Below are 16,916 nucleotides of genomic sequence, written 5' to 3' on the forward strand. Positions count from 1 at the left end.
TCTCCTTCCCAACACCTCAGCAAAAGTGACACTGCTGAAAGGGCAGTGCTGAGAGAGCCCATGTAGGCTGCCCTTTTAGCAGTGACACCTCGGCAGAAGTGGCGCTGCTGAAAGAGTGGCCTGCATGATCGCTGGTCTCTCCCAACAGAACCCTTTCAATGGTGTTACCTCTGCCGATGTGTCACTTCACAGCTCAGCAGCTGATGGTGGTGCTGGGAAAGTCCATTTATCATGGGGTCCAGATAAAGAGCATGTTTGATACCCCTGCGCTATGATGTCAATTTCTGCCCTTAGTTCCATCACAGCTTTTAAGGTCAATCAAGACTGCTTTCTTGACCGCACCATCCCTGCTTCAAGTTCCGACAGCAAACAGAGGTAATCATGCCTCACTGTTGTGGAACTTGTGTGCTTTCTCTCTCGAACCTATCAAAGTTCTGTACATGGACCCATCAAGATGTTTCTCTGGCCAAACTCTCATTGCATTACATGGGAAGAGCTTCAATTATTTTGGTGACCCAAAACAGCCCACCCTGGCGTGCATGGGCCTCCCTGTAATATAAAAAAGAGGAAAGTAACTAAACCACAACACCCAAAACTGCTGCACCATAATTACAATTGCCATAGAATAAGAAGACAGGCAATTAAATTCTCCATAGGTGCTGCTTGTAATTGTTCCAAGTGAATCGAGAGATTATGCTAAGCAACAATGCAGAGCTCAAGATGGCCTAAACTCTGTTTTTCCTGCAGAACTGCAAATAGTAGCAAATCAAACGGCTGTTCTCCTTAATTACCACTGTATGAGGCATCAGGCTAAAAGCAGGCTCATTCTGTAATGTTTTCTGTACAGCTACAGTATGAACATACAGTGCAGGCCTTTATGCACCCGCTAATAGACAATATTACACACCAAATTATTGCCTGCTCTCATTTTACAGGGAGAAATCACTGGTGAGTCGAGGCCATTGGCTTGTCAGCTTCCCCAGCAAGTAATATGTTGACTGTACGGCGAGCGCGGTTTTACTTCTTCAAGCCAGTGGTGACTATTTATACTTAAACACATTGCTTCACAACTTCCAGCATGTTGCATTAGGTGACAGCCTGGGAGCGGGATGGACTGCTGACTCCACTTGTGGGGTTTGCTAGGCAGAATTGCAGTCAGCTTGGAAGCGCAAAGTTTGCACATATTCTTTTTCTCTCTTCCCTGCAATCAACTACCCTGCTGGTCTGCTGTTGACACAAGTCAAAGAGCCAATGGAAGTGGACAAGCTGGGCCAACGCCTTTCGCCCCAACTCCCACTACCTTCTCAGGGCATTGGGGCGGAACACATAATGCAATTGTTTTTGCACGTGTGAGTCTGGTGGCGTCCACGTTTATGAGCATCTCACTCGAGGCATAAACAAGGCAAGCAAAAAATAATGCTGTGAAACTGTTTAATTCATGAAAACAGCCAATTATTCCTGTTGCTATAGCAAGTTTGTTTTATTTTTAAAGTCACGTGCAAGGTCATGAGTAAACAAATAGATGCAGCTTGCTTTTTAGCACAGCATTCCAGGAAAATCGAAAATGAATAAAGGAAATTGACTAGGAAATGACTAGGAAATCGAAATGAATAAAGGCCACCATCTTGAATATATCTGAGATTAAACTGCAAATCAATCAATGAATGAAAAACCCAATTTACTTTGAGAACATTTATTTTGGTTACTTTTTGTATCTTGTAACCACAACAGCAATGTTATCACTAGAGGCCAGTTTCCTCATGTTGGCAACCTTCAGTCTTGAAAGACTCTGGTATCGCGCTCTGAATGGTGGTTCTGGAACAGTGTCTAGTGTGGCTGAAAAGGCCGATTCGGGAGTGACAATCCCTTCCACACCGGGAGCAAGTGCAGTCTATCCATGGTCTGTCTCCCTGGCTGTGGGCCTTCCTTCTTTGCCCCTTTCCCTCAGCCTGTTGGCCAAGTGTCTCTTGAAACTGGGAAAGGCCATGCTGCACAGCCTGCCTCCAAGCAGGCCGCTCAGAGGCCAGGGTTTCCCACCCGTTGAGGTCCACTCCTAAGGCCTTCAGATCCCTCTTGCAGATGTCCTTGTATCGCAGCTGTGATCTACCTGTAGGGCGCTTTCCCTGCACGAGTTCTCCATAGAGGAGATCCTTTGGGATCCGGCCATCGTCCATTCTCACGACATGACCGAGCCAATGCAGGCGTCTCTGTTTCAGCAGTGCGTACATGCTAGGGATTCCAGCTCGTTCCAGGACTGTGTTGTTTGGAACTTTGTCCACCCCTTTTAAAACAATGAAACAAAAGCATCTGCGCCTTTGGCATTCACATTTAGGAGGCAGGCCAATTTAAAGGCTTGCAACTGTAGTCATTCAGGGGATGATCCATCCTGAGGATGCGGTTGGTCCTTTAGGGCTCAACTGGTGTGCAAAAGCAGAGCAAAAGGACATTAAGGGGATTGGGAGCTGCAGGCATGCTTCCCACAATCCTATCCAGTGCTCTTTCTCTCTCTTTCTGCACTGTTCAAGTGCAATCCACCTCTTCAGCAGACAAGGATTTCTGATTGGGGATACCTTGGTGTGTGCTGCCCCATGTACCAAGGTGGGGAATAAAAAGGGCTCTGTTGAGCTCTATGTAAACTTCTTGGTGAATGACGTTTTGCTATGAAGTTGCATATAAGTATACTTAATAACTCTGTCCTATGGCAGTGGTTCTCACAGCACCTATGGGTCATAGCACCCCTGAAACTTCTTCTTCTGAGCGCTCCTGGGCACTGCCAAATCCAAGATGGCCGCATCCAACGCTCATGAGATTTTGTGCGATCCAAGATGGTGGCACCTGGTGGAACTGGTAGGAGGGGCCACTGGGGACATCCTGCAGCGCCCCTGAGATTTTGCCACAGCGCCCTAATGAGCACAGTTTGGGAACCATTGCCCTATGGTCGGGGCCAACCTTAGGGCAGTTCAGCCGAGCCGTCTGAATCAGGCCTTGCACTTTGGAGGAGCCCCCTGCACATGCTGGATCTTGTCTGATCTTGGAAGCTAAGCAGGGTCAGGCCTGGTTAGTACTTGGATGGGAGACCTCCTGGGAATACCGGGTGCTGTAGGCTTATACCATAGTCTTTTGAGACCGAAGGTTGCCAGCCAACCACGCCACCATCACCAGCTGCTTGCTCCATAGCTCATGCCCTGGCATGAAGTCACGCATGCCAGGGTGCAGTATGGGCCCTCTCACTTGCCCTGAGTCTGCACGGCCTGAAATGGGCCTCCCAGAAGCATGAGGATGTCACCACCAACTATTTCCAAGGGCTCTGCTTTGCACACAGTACCACCAGCCCTGGGCTTGCAGCAGTTGTTCCGTGCTGTAGCTGCTTGATGAATGAGAAGCCCTGCGGGGATGGGACCCTGCACAAGTGTCTTAGATTGGGCCCTTCTGCTCCTGGGGCCAGCCCTACTTATGGTGATTCCTGTACACTTGGGTGCTGTGCCTTCATGCAGGGAAGGCTTACGCCCCTTGTGTGTATAGAACAGTGTGTTGGCCAGGAACAGAGATGCTTTTGAAGAAGAGTTGCATGGTCCTAAACAGGAGAAGGGATGTGTCCCTCCTTTTCCTCTGAATGTTGCCCCTGCTTGCCGCAGCACTGCTGTGAAACATAAGGACAGTAATGAACGTCCACTTTTTGTTACATAAGGCAGTTGTGTTTTCCTTTTCTGGTCATTACTTTGATAGAATACAGTTATTTCAACGTGGTTTGTTTCATTGTATTCTGCATTAAACCACACATTGAATGATATATAATGGTGTTATTTGAAAATGCTGAGATTTTTACAATTCTGGCCAGGAGTGGTGTCACACAGCCCCGAGTGTCTCTCTCGGTGTGGTTTGCAACCCCCTGCGCCACCTAGTGACACCACTGGATTGGTGACTGATCTAACTGATCACCACTGACTAAAACTGATCAGAAAAGTGGGTTGCTAGAGACAAAAACCTGGGAATTGGTTAAATAACATTGTGTGTGTGACTGCAGTCAGTATTAGTAACCATCTTAATTTTGGCACTTGGGAGATGCCATACCTTTGAATGCCACATACTTGGCACCAGTGAGGCTCAGCGGGAGGGCCATCCCTTTTATCCCCTGCTTGTGAATGTCTGGGGCCATCTGGCAGGCTGCTGGCAGAAGCAAAGACAGAATACAAGCTAGATGTGGTTGGATCCAGTAGGATAATTCTTGCAGATATGATCTATATCATGCTGTGAGTCAGATCACATGCGTTTTGGGACAAGAGATCATGTCTTTATTTTTGCTTTATAGATTGATTTCTGAACCTTTTGTTGTTGAAAAGCAACAGGAATATATATATTCCTGTTGGCAACCTTCAGTCTCGAAAGACTATGGTATCGTGCTCTGAAAGGTGGTTCTGGAACAGCGTCTAGTGTGGCTGAAAAGGCCAATTCGGGAGTGACAATCCCTTCCACACTGGGAGCAAGTGCAGTCTGTCCCTGGTCTGTCTTCCTGGCTATGGGCCTTCCTTCTTTGCCTCTTTGCCTCAGTCTGTTGGCCAAGTGTCTCTTCAAACTGGAAGAGGCCATGCTGCACAGCCTGCCTCCAAGCGGGCCGCTCAGAGGCCAGGGTTTCCCACCTGTTGAGGTCCATCCCTAAGCCCTTCAGATCCCTCTTGCAGATGTCCTTGTATCGCAGCTGTGGTCTACCTGTAGGGCGCTTTCCTTGCACGAGTTCTCCATAGAGGAGATCCTTTGGGATCCGGCCATCATCCATTCTCACGACATGACCGAGCCAACGCAGGCGTCTCTGTTTCAGCAGTGCATACATGCTAGGGATTCCAGCACGTTCCAGGACTGTGTTGTTAGGAACTTTGTCCTGCCAGGTGATGCCGAGAATACATCGGAGGCAGTGCATGTGGAAAGCATTCAGTTTCCTCTCCTGTTGTGAGTGAAGAGTCCATGATTCGCTGCAGTACAGAAGTGTACTCAGGATGCAAGCTCTGTAGACCTGGATCTTGTATATTTATTTATTTATATATTTATATTTATATGTATACATGTATATAATTGTATATGTATATAAATATTTATAACGATGATAATATATATGGATTTTGCAGGAGATGGAGTTAATGGTAGAGCATATGCATTGCTTATAGAAGTAAGTGCCAAGATTCAGTTGCTGGAATCTCCCAGGAAAATACTCTCCTGAAGTTCATATTAGACCATATGTTAAATGTGTGGTTGGAGCCCACACCTGAGACTCCCCTTGTCTTTTTCTTTAACAAGTACCAATTGTGTCCCCTTATCTGGATTGGGGCCAGGGCATAGGAGTTGATGAACTTTTTCCCCTTCCCCCCCCCCACTGCAAATTGCCCCCTGAAGTTCTTATTTGCTGCAAATGCCCAGCTTACTCAGAAACATCGGAGAATATCAGAAGCAGATTGCTACCGAGTCACAGCACTGAACCATGTAACTCAGAACAGACTATGCTCTGCCAGATTTTAGGGAGGGGTCTTTCCTAGCACTACCTACAGATAGGAAGGATTGATCTTGGGGTCTTCTCCCTACAAAACAGGCGTTCCGTGGCTGAGCTACAGCATGTATAGATTTTGCTCGCTGCATAGATCAATAATCTGTGGAACTCCTTGCCACTAGGTTGGGGTGACGGCCTAAACGAGTTTACAAGTACCACAGATTGGGTGGGGTTTTTTAATGTTAAGATCAGAGGATATAGTGGCGTAGCTAGAGGGGGTACAAAACACTAAGTTCTGCAGGGAGCCTCACCGCAGCATGCAAGCGGCCCCTCCCCCTTGGAGCCATTCAGGGTGGTGGGAGCAAAAGGAGGCATTGTATGGTGCTGTGAGACTCCCTGCAAAACTTAGTGCTTTGCACCCCCCTAGCTATGCCACTGGTTCTGTATAGGCAGCTGGGTAAAAATGAGCCTAATCTGGTAAACCTGGAACTGTACAGCAGGAAGCAGCCCAAGTTGTGTGCTGAACAGCGATGTGGGAACGCACGGTGGTAATTACCCTCCTATCACTAATGACAAGTAATTTCCATAGCAACCTCATTGCCACCTCTCTCTTCTTCTCTGTTGCTGGTGGGCATGCCCGCCGGCCCTCACATGCGCACACACACAATTTTCTGTACTGAATGAAAAGTGCAGAAACCTTATTTTATTGAATTGCAAGGTTTTTTTTTTTTTTTTTAAGAAACAACAACAAACAATCACCCAACAAAATCTCTTCCCTTATTAAAACAACAAATGCTGTGTAGTGGAAACAGGGGTTTCTCAAGCCAAGAAATGGAGCAACAATCAAAGCTACACCTGGTATTATACAGGAGATGCACAAACTGCTTTTGCGCTGAGAAGGAATGACAGAGCAGGAATGAGTGTGGGAGGGGGCTCCTTAACTCTTTCCCTTCCTGCCGTTCATCCATTCCATATTGCTTCCTCCTCTGGTTTTGCACCCATAGGGGGAAAGAACTGGGGTTGTGGAGGAAAATAAGAACAGTATACTAACTAGACATAAGGGGAGAAGGGCCTGCATTCATTGTTGTCAAATCCACTCCATTCATCAATGCAGATACACAACTCCAAGGAAACCAAATGTCTACTCTGGTATTTGCATCACACCAGCACTTCCCTGAGTGTTTACATCAACATAAGAAGAGCCCCAAGATCTGGATCAGGCCAAAGGCCCATCTAGTCCACAGTGGCCCACCAAATGCCTCAGGGAGCGCACAAGACAACAGACACAATCAGCATCCTGGTGCCCTCCCCTGCATCTGGCATTCTGAGGTAGCCGGCGTCTAAAATCAGGAGCTTGCACATGTCTATCATGACTTGTAACGACGTTAGTTAACGATATCAACAACATTAGTAGAGGTAGAGGTAGGAACATATTGGAACATATTGGTAGAGGTAGGAACATATTGGTGGAACCGTTCTGTCTCTATCTCATGCTCTCCTAGATCTCACACATGTGACTCAAATTGCACAGGAGGAATTGGTGCTAATTTATTTTGTGCATTATGAAGGGAGGGATTGTCATTCTTAGAGGCTGCTTGGATGAGTGACAGCTGTCACCATTGTCTTCCGCCTGTGCTGTATGAGTGCATGCAAATATACGTAGGGTGTATCATAATAAAACACAGACTGATGGGAGGGAGGAACCATGAAGTTAGTGTCTCTGTGTATCAGTCAAGGAAAATTTCCAAAGGTACCTCTAGGTGGCTGGGACCCAGGTTGACCCCACAATGGGAGAGGAGAGAGGAGAGGACACCAGCCTAAGGCAGTGAGGATGCATGCAGGGGGAGAGCAAGAGAAAGACATTTGGCTGTCTGGGTGGGAAGAACTGGAAGATTCTTCTGTTCTCAAGAGAAAAGGGATGACAGAAAAGGCTCTGTTCATGCAGCCAAAATGCTGGGAGCTGGCCTGCTGCCATGATTAAGAAGATTGATTATGTTTTCTATTGCTGAGCCATTCTCAGTGTGCAAGGATGCTATCAGACAAAGCTTGTTATAACTATTAATACCACTAGATGTCACCACACCACCAATAAAACCACCCAGGTCTTTGAATTTCAAAAATAGACTCTTTAGGTTTCTTTAACCCTATCATTCGACACATGTGAATCTGAAGGCGAAATTATAGCCTTTAAAACAAAAGGAACTGGGGAAATATGCAGAAAACACCATGCATTGGTAGAAACCATTTGCAGCTTTTCAGTCCTTTCCATTGACTATCTAGTAGCACGTTTTAAAGCTAGCAATGACAGTATTGTTGCTTGAGATCCAAAACAAAGATCTTCTCTCTGATCAAAAGATTTTGTTCCCCCATAGGCAAGAAGGAGAAAAAACATGAAGAAAATTATGCTTCCATAATAGGGTGATATGTGGTTTTGTAGAAATAAAACAAGAAATGTTACCAACTAGCACACGGCTGGCCCAAATCAAATCTTCTAGCGTTGATTGAAAATTCAGTTTATTATTTTTTAAATGTATACTATTAATCAATTTAGATATATGTTTTAAAATAAAATCATGCCTAATTTGTTTAATTCAACAAAATGACTACTTGGCATTTGTTTAATATACATATTTTTTTCCCCCCTGCAATAGTCTGGGAACATATGTATTTTTGTACTGTATGATCCAACAATGGGAAGGGATGCACCTTCTTTTAAATGCACAGAACAACAATCTGTATTTAGGAATGTATCTGGTTGGCTTGGATGCCAGTGGGAGGTGGGATAAGAAGGGACAGCTTCCAATCATTCGCTTTCAGAATGAAATGGCTGGCCAATCACAGAAGCTGTGGGCAGACTTCAGCCTCATAAGGCAAACATGTTTGTCTCTTGATCTGTTTAGCTCATCTGTGCTGTCATGTTTGGATCTTCTGTCTTGGGGCAACCTGGCCTCCTGTCCACCAAGTGGGTGGCATGCAAGCAGAAACAAATATTCATTCCTGCTCCAAATTAATGAGTTCTGCAAAGATTTGCAAGTATCATGTCTTGGAGACTGACTCGTTTTAATGACATGTGGGTGATTAATCTAGACTGGGGGGGTCTCCAAACATTTTGGCCAGAGGACCGCATGAAACATCTGGCGCAGTACTGAGGGCTGGAAAAAAATTTAAATATAAAATTTAAATAGAGATGGAACTTAGATGAATGAATAAATAAATGAGTGGGCTCATTCACTCAGCCTCTCCAGCCCTCAGAACACCCTCCAGATGTAATCAGAGCACAGCTCTGGTCATATTCAGTTGAGTGGGCCAGAGGCTTTCAGGGGACAAGAGGCTGGCCGCGGGCCAAATAGAGGCTTTCTGTGGGCCACATCTGGCCCCTGCGCCGGGGTTTGGAGACCCCTGATCAAGACTGAGCTCTGATGTGTTTACAAATTCTTTCAGGGTGGGATTGGAGACCTAGAGAAGTGGCATGTTTAAAAAGCAATGAACCATTTGTGTGAAATGTAGTTCATAATGCATGTGGAAGGTAATATAAAACAGACACATTATAATAGCATAGAGGAGAATTGCACATGCATAGCCAATGGAATTTTCTCTGACGTGTCCTTTTTTTACTGTGACCATCCATTTTCAGAGTTACAATGTTGAATGCTATGCTGACAACCAGTAGGGTAGCTAGGGGGGGGTGCAAAGCACTAAGTTTTGCAGGGAGCCTCTGTTATGCTCCCACCATCTGGAATGGTTCTGAAGGAGAGGGGGAAGGGCTGCTTACACACTGTGGTGAGGCTCCCTGCAAAACTTAGCACTTTTGTACCCCCTCTAGCTACGCCACTACTGACAACATACATTAATGATCATGGAGTATGGCTCCTGGTTGCTCACTCCTTTTGTTAGGCAGATTATTGGTGAATAGACCATGGTGCCTGGGAGATGTTTCCTCAGGAGCTCATGGTTGGGAGGTATCTGGAAATCTCTCTTGAATGTTAGCCATCGGACCTTGAGAAGGTCAGACTTCCCCTCCTCCAGTTAAGGGGAGGGCGTAGTGTCAGTTGTGTCATGTGTGTGTAAAAGGCAATCCAACAGCACGTTAGTTGGCAGGCTGCCAGTAGCGCTGGCAGGAAGGTCTGTGTCTTTCTGCCTGCGACATCACTTCCTGGATATGACCTGCCCATCCTTTGCCCTCCGCAGCCAATTTCACTCCCTCCCTGCCGCTGTTCCACCCTCCACCAGCCCTCCTGCCTCTCTCACTGATTGAACTACTTGGGCAAGCTTTAGTCCTTTTTCACCATTTTTGTTGGGAGACCCAAAATCAACTTCAGCCTTCAATCCCAAACACATCCTCTTAACCAATCTACCAAGGACAGATCTCCCTTGCCTGGTGTGATCCCCTTTTGGCGGCTTGCAGCATCAGTCAAGAGGGCTTGTTTGGTGGGAGAGACAAGTTATGAGTGACTTCACCTATGCATAGGCTCACCCCTTGCTTGTAGGCCCCAGTTTAGTCTATGAAGAGCTGTCATTTGAATACCAGCAGAGAGGGGGCCAGACAAACCTCCTGGGGTAGGGAGTTCCAAAGTCTTGGTGCTACAACTAAGAAGGCCCTCTCCTGCAAATCTATCGACTGAACTTCAGCTGTGCTTCTGTCATACATGTGCCCATAATACAGGGGCTGGAGATGCATCCAGTAAAGCCAACTTGGGTTCTTATTTGGTTGTTGAGGCATCAACACCTTTACCAGAGGGCTTTTTTGCCACCTTTCTTCATCTTTTTATGCCGACTGCATCGGTGAAGCAATAGTTAAGGAGTAACTGGAAAAGGTGCCAAAAAGAGCGACTAAGATGATTACGGGGCTGGGGCACCTTCCTTACGAGGAAAGGCTACGGCATTTGGGCCTCTTCAGCCTAGAAAAGAGACGCCTGAGGGGGGACATGATTGAGACATACAAAATTATGCAGGGGATGGACAGAGTGGATAGGGAGATGCTCTTTACACTCTCACATAACACCAGAACCAGGGAACATCCACTAAAATCGAGTGTTGGGAGGGTTAGAACAGACAAAAGAAAATATTTCTTTACTCAGCGTGTGGTCGTTCTGTGGAACTCTTTGCCACAGGATGTGGTGATGGCAACTGGCCTGGACGCCTTTAAAAGGGGATTGGACAGGTTTCTGGAGGAAAAATCCATTACGGGTTACAAGCCATGATGTGTATGTGCAACATCCTGATTTTAGAAATGGGCTATGTCAGATGCAAGGGAGGGCACCAGGATGAGGTCTCTTGTTATCTGGTGTGCTCCCTGGGGCATTTGGTGGGCCGCTGTGAGATACAGGAAGCTGGACTAGATGGGCCTTTGGCCTGATCCAGCAGGGCTCTTCTTATGTTCTTATGTTCTTAACAGAGCAGGCTTCTTTTTTTGGGGTGGGGGCTCACAGGAACTGAAATATGTCTTTCACACATACTTCTTATTATCAACCTTGGAACAGAAATGAAACAGCTCCTTGCAGTTAACTTGTTTATCTTTCCAAATCTTCACTTCTGATGAATGTGATTCAAAATACCAAGATTGACCTTTTCCACATCCTGTACAAAAGGCATCTTGCCTGTGTGGGCACATGAGTCACACATTCCTCACACACACAGAGAGAACGAAGCACACCAGAGCGCTAGGAAGCCAGGCAGAAGGGCCTGTGAGCAAACGGTGGCGGAGGGAGCCATATTGCGCCTTCCTTGGATGCTGTTGGGGAAGAAAAACCTTGGGAAAAATCCCCCTGCGGAATCTTGCCTTGCAAAAAGAATGGGGGTGGGAAGCTCTGCAGCCTGACAGATGATTTTTTTTTATCCTCCAAGCCTGCTCTACATCCCTTTGTGTGTGTGTGTGTGTGTGTGTGTGTGTGTGTGTGTGTGTATAACCTGATCTTAAACAATAAACTGCACCAGCACAATGGAGAGAGAAAGAGCATATATTGTACGTTACCCAGCAGCGTAGCCAGAGGGGGTTCGCACAGTAAGTACTGCAGGTGTTGCAACGCACCAGGTAAGTGGCCCCTCCCACTCTCTGTTGAAGCCATTCCGGGCAGTGATGGCAATCTGTAGACCAGCCCCTCTCTGGATACGATACTGCTCTGAAGGACTATACTAAGTTCTTGCTCATCCGTATGAAGCTTGCCGTGGAGGACTTTCCCAACATCTGCTAAATGAGAAAAAATGGAATGCTGGGCTGAAATGAATAAGAGAAAGGTCAACAGGGACAAATGCAAATTTCTGCACTTAGACAAAAGTAATCAAAGACGCAGGCACAGAGTGGGAGATACCTGTCTTGGCAGCACAACGTTTGAGAGGGATCTTGGAGCTGCAGTGGATCACAGGATGAACAGGAGTCAGCTGTGTGATGTGGCTGCAAAGAAGACAAATGCAGTTATAGCCTGCATTCGTAGAACCGTAGCTTCCAAGTCACGAGAGGTTGTGATTCCACTTTACTCTGCATCGTTTAGACCTCACCTGGAGTACTGTGTCCAATTCTGGACATCTCACTTTAAGAAAGATGCAGCCAAACTGGAGCAGGTTCGGAGGATTGCGACGAGGATGGTCAGAGGGCTGGAGGACAAGGTTGAGGGGAGAAAGGTTGAGGGAACTTGGTATGTTCAGCCTGGAGAAGAGAAGGCCGAGAAGGGATATGATAGAGCCCTCCAAATACCTAAATGGCTGTCATATGGGACAAATTTGTTCTCGACGGCCTCCAGGAGTAGAACCAAGTAGAAACTTCAAGAGAAGAGATTCCGCCTGGATGTCAGGAAAAAATTCCTGAGCGTAAGTGCGGTTAGGCAGTGAAACAGATTGCCAAGGGAGGTGGCAGAGTCTCCCTCGCTGGAAATCTTCAAGCGGGGGCTCGACAAACACCTGCTGGAGATTCTCTAGGAAGATTTCCATGCTACAAGCAGGGGAATCTTTTAGATTATCTTTTAGTCCCTTCCAACACTATGAGTGGTGCTGGGACCAAACTCAGATATACTGTCGCATGGAGCCGCAATCCCCTTTTTTTGCTCTTTGCACTGTCATATGGGACCACAATCATGGCTGCCCTATCCATAATGTGAGCTTTACGACTTCTGTTGAGTGGCAGACTTGGGGTACACCATCACTCCGAGTCTGCTGCTGCCTCCCTCCAGTCCACTGCAGACGGAGCTTCATTGATCTGCTTTCCTACCCTGTCACCTTATTCCGTCCTTGTGTGGTCATTTAAAGGGACCAGATGAGGAAGGAGTGAATTGAACGAGTCAGGAAGCGGGTCACCACAACGCTGCCAGCACCTGGGAAAACGCATAGGCAGAGGTGAGCTGCTTCACTCACCTGGCTCCTTCCTTGCATGGCTCCTTTAACCTTAAAGGGGTCACACTTAAAGGAGCCAGGTGATGGGGGAAGGAAGTGGCTCACTGCTTCTCCACCCCCCCGCTCCTTCTTTATAAGGAGAGGGAAACAGATTACCACTGTCCACATGGTTATTTCAGGCAAGGCTTTCCCACTCATCTCACTCATTCCTTATGTGGTGGGAATTCCCAGCACGACTTGCACTTCCTTTTTTCTTTAAAAGGATTGCATGGGAAGGAGCATGGTTTTTTATGGTTTTTATGTGGGTGGGTGGCATCAGGTAGTGGAACTGGTGGGCCCAAATGCTGTAAGGTTTATTATGTCTATCATTCCCTACACAAGGTTGGCAGAAGGTGGACATTTATCATTAATATCTTCATATTAGTTTCTTTACCTCAGTGGTGTCCAACCTTTAGGATCCCATGGACCACTGAGGCAGGACTAGGAATCAACAACAACAACAACAACAACAACAGTATTTATATACCGCTTTTCAACAAAAAGTTCACAAAGCGGTTTACAGAGAAAATCAAATATTGAATGGCTCCCTGTCCCCAAAGGACTCACAATCTAAAAAGATGCAACCCCAGCAGACAGCTACTAGAACAGACACTGCTGGGGTGAGGTGGGCCAGTTACTCTCCCCCTGCTAAATAAAAGAGGAGCACCCACTTGAAAAAGTGCCTCTTAACCAGTTAGCTGTTAGCAGGAATCATCATGGACCACATGCAACCCCCCACCCCCCTGCAGATAAAAAATACAAATAAATTTGGTAGTCTGTTGGAGATGCTGGAAGTGATTGAAGGTGATCTTTTTTCCCCCCTGATACCTTATGGACCACCTTTGGTTCACGGACCATCGACTGGGAACCACTGCTTTATCTTAAGAGGGATGTAAACTGGCAAATTGTGGCATTCTTGAGCCTAGGTGATGTCGCTCAATTCTATACTACTCTTCCCCCACCTCCAGTCCATCATGTGCACAATATTAACTTTTCACTAACTGGAAGCTGCAAAGTTTCGAGCACCAATGAATTCAGACAGGCCTATGGGATTCTCCTGGATCAATAAAAAGTCAGTTTGAAGAAAGCTACGTATGCTGAAGAGTTTTCCTCCCACCCTGGACTTCACATCCCAAATACAACAATTATGCTTATCCAGTTTCTGGAAAATATAATTGTGATCCTAGGGCTGGAGAGAATGTGGTACAGTAGTTTTATTATTTATTTTTAATGCAGCCTGGAATTAAAGTTGAAGAATGAGAATTTTGGCAGAGCCTGAAGATTTGAAATGTTCAAAATTCTGATTCTGTTTTGTTCACCAATTGCATCTACATTGGCCTTGAGCTGGAGATGCACATGCAAAGCTGCCTTTCATTCAATCTCCATGAAGAGAAGGAAGAAATTTGTAATTGTTCTAATTTCCAAATTCTGAACATGTCATATGACACCGTTGTACAGTTTTTTACAGCTGTGGTCTTTTCCTTCCATAGGTAATTAGGACCCATTTTCAAAGCTATTGCCTTGCGCAGAGCACCAGAAATAAATAAGTGTTGGAAGTTATACAATCTAAAAATAAAATTATAAAGCACTTTGTTTATAGTGATCCTCTCAAATGGCAAGCGTGCAAATGACATGCGATTATTTGTGTGGCTATAGTTCATTAGCATATATATCTGTTGAACATATATAACCATATGTGTTTACATTGCCATGGCATAATTTCATTTATTGTGTTGTTTTTACAATTAGTTGTCATAAAAATAGTCTAACAATCTATCCTGCACTATAACACACTGTTAAAGATCAATTAATGCACAATAACAACTAATTGTTAATAGTTGCCACAAGGGTAGTCATACAGGAGTATAAATATAATTACGTGTAATAAAGCATTGCAATTTCAAGTACCTGTAATACAGCTTATTTTCTTTAGGAGTATTGCAATTTGGTAATTGTTGACTACTTTTAAATAAAGCTACATCTAATTGGAACAGTCTTTCGAATAACAAATATACAGATTTGAGAATAAAAAATGAACTGTTTTTTTTTTTCCTTATCTTTGCAACTTGTATACATTCCACCAAACAGGAGCAATACTTATTTGGATTATGTAAAGGAACACAATATGGTTCATTTAAAAGTCTGTTATTTAATATACATAATAATAGATGCTATTTTGTGTTCTTGTAAAATAAAAAAGAAAGAAAGAGATAGGTGTTCCTCTCTGACAAAGACTGAAATCCTTCAAGGAGTTTTCTTTGAAAAGGAAGGACAAAAGGCTATTAGTATGTTAATGCTGAAAAAGTACAGCAAAGTACATACTAATCATTGACTGCAGAGAAATTGGGACAAAATTTCAAAAGGCAAATAATTAACCTGTTCAAATGTTTATTTGGGTGACTTGTATTAGTTCCCCTCCCTTTCCTTCATGAACTTCTTATATAACCTTTCCAACAGGTTTAATAATTTTATGGAACATTGTAAAAAATAAAAAATAAAAATAATCAAGTCTTTAATTCTTGATGCCCTTTAATAGAGGGTATTCAAGGCCGACCTTTTTTCTTACATTCCTGCCTTATGAACTCCAAGATATGGAATATGCTATAATTGCTGTTTGACACTTTTGATATGTTACAGTTCTCTGAAACCATAACCTTGAAGAGCTAATCTAATTTTATATATATAAAAAGAAGTGATTATTAACGTCAAAGGAGCTGTGAATAAGTGTTACAGATTGAAGAATATGTGGGACTTCCATTCAAGCAGTCAAATTAAGTGATCAGTCTCTATTTAGAAACTTTTTTCAATATATTTGATCCCCCAGGGGATCTAGATCCAACCCAGAGCAATGGGTTGCAGCAGCTCTGCCTACATTTGCAACAGCTTGAGGTATGTCATCTCACAGGGCTTAGGGAAATTGCTGCCAGCATCAGCCAAGTAACTCCCTCCCTCTGCTAGAAAGTGTAATCTCTCATTATGAAGATGTCAGCTGCCCTGCTGCAGCTCTGGGTCATTGGCCTTGTTCAGTCTCAGGCCCAAAGATTTTTTTAAAAAATGATTTCAATACACCAAAGCTACAATCCTAAGTGCATTTTCCTGGGAGTAAGCGCCACTGAATACAAGGCAACATGCTTCTGAGTAATAGGACTGCACTGTAATTTAAGTTTTCAAATTCATCCTTAGGCCATTTGTTTCAATAATTATTCCCAGGGTTGGATCAAGACCTCCAAGCTGTTATCGGCAGTGCTTTTTAAACACAGTGGTACCACTGGTATCACTAGCTGAACACAGTCACATTCTGGCAACTCCTGCAACACCACTGGAACCAACCGTATTGGCTTCTGCCTTTCCATTGGACCATTTCAGCGACGTGGAGAGGGGGGATTTGCTGCATGGGTAACAGCATATCCTCCATACCTTCTTTACCCAGGCTTCATGCACTGGAGAGGACACTCCAACTTTGCCATACGGCATCAGCACAACATGGGAAGCAGCAGTTTAAGTCTTCGCTTGATTGGCGTAGAGCGTGAAGCCAGGGGCTGCTTCCGACGGTGGGAGAGATCATTGCATCTCATTGGGCAGCTACTGCCCGCCTTAAGCTGGGCAGTCCCCAGCCAGTACAGACCAGGGACACACTAAACTTGCTCCCAGTGTGGAAGGGATTGTCACGCCCGAATTGGCCTTTTCAGCCACACTAGACACTGTGCCAGAACCACCATCCAGAGCGTGATACCATAGTCTTCTGAGACTGAAGGTTGCCAACTCATGATCACTAGTGGGGTGGAGAGTGCAATCTGCACCAGGTGAATGCCAGATGCAAGGGAGGTCACCAGGATGCAGGTCTCTTGTTGTCTTGTGGCTCCCTGAGGCATCTGGTGGAACACTGTGAGATATGGGAAGCTGGACTAAACATGCCCTTGGCCTGATCCAGTGGGACTCTTCTTATATTCTGATGGGTGACACCATGGGGCAACACCACCAAGGGGGGTGGCCTTCTCTCCCCCTCACACTGTGCCATGGGTTGCCAATGTGTGGCTGGGATCCGTTTGGCCTGTGCTTCTACTTATAAAGCATTAAA

Source organism: Tiliqua scincoides, chromosome 1 (assembly GCF_035046505.1).
Source record: "Tiliqua scincoides isolate rTilSci1 chromosome 1, rTilSci1.hap2, whole genome shotgun sequence".
In the NCBI taxonomy this organism is placed as follows: domain Eukaryota; kingdom Metazoa; phylum Chordata; class Lepidosauria; order Squamata; family Scincidae; genus Tiliqua; species Tiliqua scincoides.